General features: G+C 50.4%; 1 pseudogene; it reads right to left on the reverse strand.

Annotated features, from left to right (window-relative positions):
* Positions 1-1,523: 1,523 nt before the first annotated feature.
* LOC135077407 (large subunit ribosomal RNA) overlaps positions 1,524-7,500 on the reverse strand; it is an 8,126-nt pseudogene continuing 2,149 nt past the window's right edge.

Genomic DNA, 7,500 nt, shown 5'->3' on the forward strand with positions numbered 1-7,500 from the left:
CTTTAGCAGTATTTCTTGGGTAGTGATGTAGCATAACATTCTGTAGATTCGAGTATCGATATTATTTTATTTGTATTATTATGAATATCAAAAAATAATAATATTATTATTATTATCATCAAATTAATAAATGTTTTAAAAATGTAAAAAATGTCGATGTCTATAATTAGTTGATAAATTAACGATAAAATTAAATAATGTTACTGTATGTATATAAGCAATAGATTATACTGTTGTTGGTATTTATTTTCACTACATACGTATACTTGCATAATAATGAATGATTCTGTGTGTTGTGTTATTATTAAATTTATACATAATTTAACTCTTTATTCACTATCGACTGTTACACGTCACTACCCGAGAAATGTTGCTAAAGCGCCATCTATTGGGATAATAGCGCACCTCGCGCTAATGGCACCCACGTCAGCGGACAGTGAAGTTCGGTCGGTTCCCGACAGGTGTCGCCCGGGCGCGGAAATATTATGTCCTTGTCTCAATCTTCACACAAAATTGAATTTAAATCATACCTAATAGTAATAATAATATAATTTACTGTGCAACCTTTTGAAAACCTAACCTTATGAAACCCAACTTTTTGATAACCTAACTTTTGAGAACCTAAATATATGAAATCCAACTTTTTGAAAACCTAACTTTTGATAACCTAACTTTTGAAAACCTAACTTTTGAAAACCTAACCTTTGAAAACCTAACTTTATGAAATCCAACTTTTTGAAAACCTAACTTTTGAAAACCTAACTTTTGATAACGTAACTTTTGAAAACCTAACTTTTGAAAACCTAACTTTTGAAAACCTAACTTTTGATAACCTAACTTTATGAAATCCAACTTTTTGAAAACCTAACTTTTGATAACCTAACTTCTGAAAAGCTAACTTTATGAAATCCAACTTTTTGAAAACCTAACTTTTGAAAACCTAACTTTATGAAATCCAACTTTTTGAAAACCTAACTTTTGAAAACCTAACTTTTCATAACCTAACTTTTGAAAACCTAACTTTTCATAACCTAACTTTTGAAAACGTAACTTTTTGGAAAAACTAATATTTTGTTGGTTTTGGATTTTGGGGCAGTGAGTGAGTAAAAGGTTGCAAAGCTGAAAAAAAAAAACTTAAAGGAACCCACGTACGTTTTCTAAAAATAAATAAATACAATAACATACCGATTTTGTGTTGAATCCTCTAGTTGAAGGCGCCGTTTATATGATTGGACGAATTCAACTATGTACCTGTGAACAAAAGAAAATAAAAATAGGTATGGTTTATAATATATTTTAGTTTTTTATAAACTAAAAAAAAACATACAAGAAGACAAATTTTAACTGATTCGTTATTTAAGTCTAACAAAATTTAAACGAATGTTCAAATTTTGTTAGACTTAAATAACGAAAATTAAAACGACTGATCGTGGAACCTGCACTGAATGAATGAATGAATGGTAAACGTTTAAACGAATGTTCACATTTTGTTAAATTAAAAAAAAGAAAACGATCGTCCTCGGACGAATCACCTGGCGTAGGGCTGAGTCTCAACAGATCGCAGCACGACGCTGCTCTACCGAGCACAACACCCCGCCAGGAACGTAAGTCGTCTACAGACTATTCCGAGCCCCGACATCGAACTGAGGTAAATTCGAACCTTCAGAGCCATGGTGCACGTGTTAAACCGACCGCACCGATCTCTGCGATTCAAATGGGCTTCGACGTCGCACCTTACGATGTAAAGCGCGACTAGTAAAGTCACATTGTTTAGAGCCTCCCGACTCTCGGGGCTCCACAGTGAGCATATCCTTGCCGGATTCGGCTAGGCTGGCTTCGGCCTTAGAGGCGTTCAGGCATAATCCCGCGGATGGTAGCTTCGCACCACCGGCCGCTCGGCCGAGTGCATGAACCAAATGTCCGAAACTGCGGTTCCTCTCGTACTGAGCAGTATTACTATCGCAACGACAACGCCATCAGTAGGGTAAAACTAACCTGTCTCACGACGGTCTAAACCCAGCTCACGTTCCCTTTTGATGGGTGAACAATCCAACGCTTGGCGAATTTTGCTTCGCAATGATAGGAAGAGCCGACATCGAAGGATCAAAAAGCAACGTCGCTATGAACGCTTGGCTGCCACAAGCCAGTTATCCCTGTGGTAACTTTTCTGGCACCTCTTGCTAAAAACTCTTTATACTAAAGGATCGATAGGCCGTGCTTTCGCAGTCCCTATGCGTACTGAACATCTGGATCAAGCCAGCTTTTGCCCTTTTGCTCCACGCGAGGTTTCTGTCCTCGCTGAGCTGGCCTTAGGACACCTGCGTTATTCTTTGACAGATGTACCGCCCCAGTCAAACTCCCCGCCTGGCAGTGTCCTCGAACCGGATCACGCGGGAGTTTAAACGGTGACGAGCGTTGCCGCCACGCCACCACTCTGCACGCTTGGAACGAAACACCGTGCGCCCGCCGAGTAAATCGACCGCGCACCGCTTCCGCCCAACCGAGTAAGTAATGAAACAATGAAAGTAGTGGTTTTTCAGCGACGACCGCCGAAACGATCTCCCACTTATGCTACACCTCTCATGTCTCCTTACAATGCCAGACTAGAGTCAAGCTCAACAGGGTCTTCTTTCCCCGCTGATTCTCCCAAGCCCGTTCCCTTGGCTGTGGTTTCGCTAGATAGTAGATAGGGACAGTGGGAATCTCGTTAATCCATTCATGCGCGTCACTAATTAGATGACGAGGCATTTGGCTATCATTTCAAGCTCTGTATATAAAAAAGTAATGCAGTTCGTACACCGTGACGTCCCCCTAAGGGTAATCATTATGGATTAACGAGATTAGAACCAGAACAGTAGGCCCACCACCGCTACTGTCCCGCTACAGAGGCTATTGTACCGGTAAGATGGTAAATCCCCTGGCGGGTGTTCGCTATAGGTGATTGTATGTGGGGCGTGCCCTGTACTATCTAGGTTGCACAACCAGGGGTCGGGACCCGGCAGAATCCCTTAGGCGGGGTGAGGGAGTGTCGAACCCTCCGCGCTCTCAACACGTGTATTGGTGATTTGGTTGAATCTGGTCCAGTTCATGTGGCTACCTCTCAACACGAACCCTGGAAAGGACCCTAAAAGGGACACATTTATGCCGATCATATGCTTTAGAAATCTGTATGACGCTGCACTCCAGACACCTCGCCAGGATAGCGTACAGGAAGTGAAGTGAACCGCACTTTCGTCGGACAGATTCAGTCTGTCTGCAATCAACCGGGGCAACCCTTCGCGACGCCCGTATTTATTACGTTTGTCACGATGAGTGTCATCCAGCGACCGCTGACCCGAAACTATCTGTGCGTCCACAACGACCCCGACGCCGTCCCTCACGGCTATGATATCTGGCTTGCAGACGGCACCCGAGAGGCAAACGATTCGAGGCTCCATTTCCACTCTCCAACCTTTGGCTACCATGTGCTCTCCGAGAAACTTCACAATTCCGTTATGGCGCTCAATACGACCGCCGTGCGTTCGGAAACACTGTTGTATGCAGTGGGCCGTAGTCTCCCTGAATGTGCAACCTGCACGACAGTTCAACTCGGCCTCACGACCAGTGCGGCGCCCCCTTGTCGTGCGAATGCGCGACGGGAGCGCGTTGATGTGCGTATGCACGAACTGCACGTAATCACGGCCAGTATACTCCGAGCATCTTTCCCTTATCCACTTAGTGGACGCGGGTGTCCGTGACGACTCGCGGAGTTCGAATCCATCAACAGACGCATAGAGTTTTTCACGCCAATACAGTTTGCTAGATCTCACATTGGCATCCTTAGGGTCTTCGAGTGAAAACTTGATATGTTGCTTATTGGCCCATTTGAGCTTCTTCTGAATCCTTGCGGATTTGGCGGCAGCTCTAGCAGCAGACCACCGCGAAGAGCCGAGCGCCCCGTACCTCTTTACAATGAGTTCCGGTATACTCGTCCTAAGCGATGGGATCGCCAGGCCGCCGTCCTTGATTCTCGAATGAAAGTATCCAACAGGCACATCGTTAGGAAGTCTCAACCATTTGCGCACTGCACTCCGGATTTGTACGTCGAGCATTCTCAACCTGTCGTCCGTGATATTGCCCAGCACGAAGCCGTGCAAAAATCTCGGGATCAGGTGGGTCCTTACCACCTCAAGCCGCTGCTGCGGTTTGAGAGGCGCCTTGGAGATGTTGTCCAGGGCTCGCCCAATGTCTTGCTCTAACGTCACGCATCCAGATGCCTTAAAATCGACACCGAGATAGCGCCAACGTTCAACGCAACTAACTTGACGCAACCACTTCGACCCAATACGGAAAACCCGGCCGGTCAGATAGTGATGCTTCTTGCGCTTCCCGTCGGGCACCATTGAAATCACCGCGCTTTTTGCACAGTTCAACCGTAACCCCACGAGTTGCCCCGTTTGGTATACGCTGTCAATGGCTGTCTGCATCCCCACTTTAGATCCCGCGACAAGGACTAGGTCATCGGCGTAAGCCATCGCCGAGACACGCTCGGTTTCAAGCCTGTAGCCTACCTCTTGTGGCAGGGACGCAAGAACAAGATCCATTGTCATGTTAAAAAGCCAAGGCGAGAGTGGATCTCCCTGGCGGACTCCTCTACCGACTTTCACAGGTTCGCTCGAGTTCCCATTCACGGCTAAGGTGGTATTTGCCGTCTCGTACAGTCGAGCGATATAGTCGCAAAAGGCCCCGGGCAGCCCCCGCCCTCTAAGCACCTCCACAAGTGCCTTGTGGGACACTGTGTCGAATGCCTTCGAGAAGTCGAGCACCGCCACGTGACACTCTCGCAACTTTTGCCTGCTATCCCCCAGTACAGCGTCCAGTACCGCGGAATTCTCCAGGGTACCGTCGGCGCAGATAAATCCGCGTTGTCGTACATCAGGGGGGCAACACCTCTCCAACCTCCGCGCCAGGATCGAGTGCAGGTGCCTGAGCGGTACCGACGCGATTGAAATCGGCCGGTAGTCGCCCGGGTCTGCAGGATCATCCTTCTTCGGCACGAAGATGGTCCGGCATTGTCGCAGCGGTTCCGGTATCTCACCAGCAGTCATCCAGGTGTTAAAGAGCTTCACCTTACTTTCCAGAGAGACGCCTCGCCAGTCTTGCGAGCGAATTCCGTCGGGTCCTGGCGCTGTCCGTAGGTCTACGATGGTCGCCTTCACCTCGTCAGAAGTTATGGGCTCCCAGAGCGGAGAGTAGTCGTAGCCGCCCCCGTACTGCTCGTTCCCGCGTAAAGCGGTTAGAGCTTCCGGTGTGGGCCCAGGAGCGTTCGACACTGTCTCCAGAATCGGTCGCCAGTAGGCGTCCAACTCCTTCAAACTGTGCTTCACGCCCCTGCATCGGCCGTCGATCACTTCCGCTGCAGCGCGACCGGGACACTTCCGATACATCTCCTGAATTCGGGCGTACTCCTCTCGCCTGCGGGCTCGGTTCGATCTTTTTGCAGTCTCGGTCTCTTTACAACCGTCGTCACGTCCAGGTTTCAGCTTACCCCGCCGCCGGGGCTGCGGCTTCATCCGCGAGGCGCCGCTGGCTAGCAGCTTCTCGATGATGGCGCCGCAGTCACTCGTCGGCGGGGTCGCCGCCGCTGGTCTTCGGCTAGGCGGCGCGTCCAAGGGCTGGGCCGCCGGCGTCTGTGGAGGACTATGGGAGGTCAGAACGGGTGGTGTCAATTCTGTACTGTGATTTGCGTTATCACGTTGAGGGGAGGGTGACGCGTTTGAAGATCGTGCACCTCGATCTTTGGCCTGACACACGGCCTTATATTGCTCAACAAGAGCCTTATATGATTTTGCCCTGCGAGCACCCTTGATCCCCTCTAAAGATCTCTGCAGCGTTGCGCCAAGCGCTGTCCAGAGTCTTTTGTTGATCACCGCCCCGTCTTCCATCCCCAACTGAGCCTCCGTCTTGGCCAGCAGCGCCAGTTCCTCTTCGCGCCACCGTCGCTTCACCTGCGGCGGCTTTGATTCGTCATTCGTTTCCACGGGGTGGGCCCTACGTCTGTGGACGCCAAGCCCCGTTTTGGTCGTGAAGTCCCGGCCACATTCCGGACACGGGTATCCCGTCACACCATCTACATTTATCGAGGTCGCGGAGTGCCCTCCACTCCCCGGAATTCTGAGCGCTACGCCCGGTGGCACCCCTGCCAGCCGAGAGACGCTATTCTCTATATTGTCCTGAGCGTTTTGAATTAAAGGAGAAGCGGGCTGCTAACCCGAATCCCCCGCTCGCCCACGATTTTTGCAAGGCCGTACCCGAAGGATAATCGCTAGGCTTGGGATGACTCTAAAAGATGACACCCCCATCACGGCTCTTGTGGTACCTCCCCCACAAGCTCACTTGGACCACAGACCCAAAAGTTGTTCGATAGGGCCTGCCGCGCCGCTCATAATGAGGGTCCAAGGACAAGCCTGACCGAGCGCTCAGCCGCCCCGCCAATCCCGGCTTCGGGACTGTTGCGCGACGACTGAGCACTTGGCGGAAAACGCTAACTCCCGGTCTACCAGGGAGTCTACTGGGAGTAAGTACAGTTCCACGGTCGCTGGATCCTGCACCCTTCTTTAGTTCTGTAGACTCACCCCCCCCCCCTCATCGGCGATCGCAGCGACACCACGTGCAGGTTGAGGGTAGGAGTTGGGCTAACAGCGGCTTGCTGCTCGACCCCATTGCACTTAACGCCCAGAGCTGCTTCCCCTCCTGGGCGCTGCTGGTCTTGACCGACCCGAAGGGGCACTGGACGCCAAGTGGAGCAACTTACTCTCTTACTGCCTTTCGGCTAACCAGCGTTCATGCGAGTCGTCTGAGTGAAGACAATATCGGATGCCAGGACTTATAGCGCCGAGTCCCTCAAGGAGAAGCGATACGCAATCACAACTGGTTACAGGTCCGCATTTCTGCCGCGACCACGTGTCACCACGGGTAAGAGAGTCATAGTTATTAAGAGAGTCATAGTTACTCCCGCCGTTTACCCGCGCTTGCTTGAATTTCTTCACGTTGACATTCAGAGCACTGGGCAGAAATCACATTGCGTCAACACCCGCGAGGGCCATCGCAATGCTTTGTTTTAATTAGACAGTCGGATTCCCCTTGTCCGTGCCAGTTCTGAGCTGACCGTTGAACGGCGGTCGTACAGAACCGCGCCGATCGCGCACGAGACGAAACCGACACGGCCTTACGGCTAGGAAGATCCGCGGAAGGCCGGAACGCGGGTCCAGCTTCTGCCCAGACACCTCCGAGGAGGGCTGAGCGTCCACCAGGCCCGGCACCGGCCGCCTCCGCTTCCCGTCCAAACCCGACACGCCCCGGTCCTCAGAGCCAATCCTTATTCCGAAGTTACGGATCCAATTTGCCGACTTCCCTTACCTACATTATTCTATCGACTAGAGGCTCTTCACCTTGGAGACCTGCTGCGGATATGGGTACGAACCGGCGCGACTACTCCGCGTACATCCCTCACCTGAATTT

Source organism: Ostrinia nubilalis, chromosome 1, assembly GCF_963855985.1.
Source record: "Ostrinia nubilalis chromosome 1, ilOstNubi1.1, whole genome shotgun sequence".
NCBI classification, from domain to species: Eukaryota; Metazoa; Arthropoda; class Insecta; order Lepidoptera; family Crambidae; genus Ostrinia; species Ostrinia nubilalis.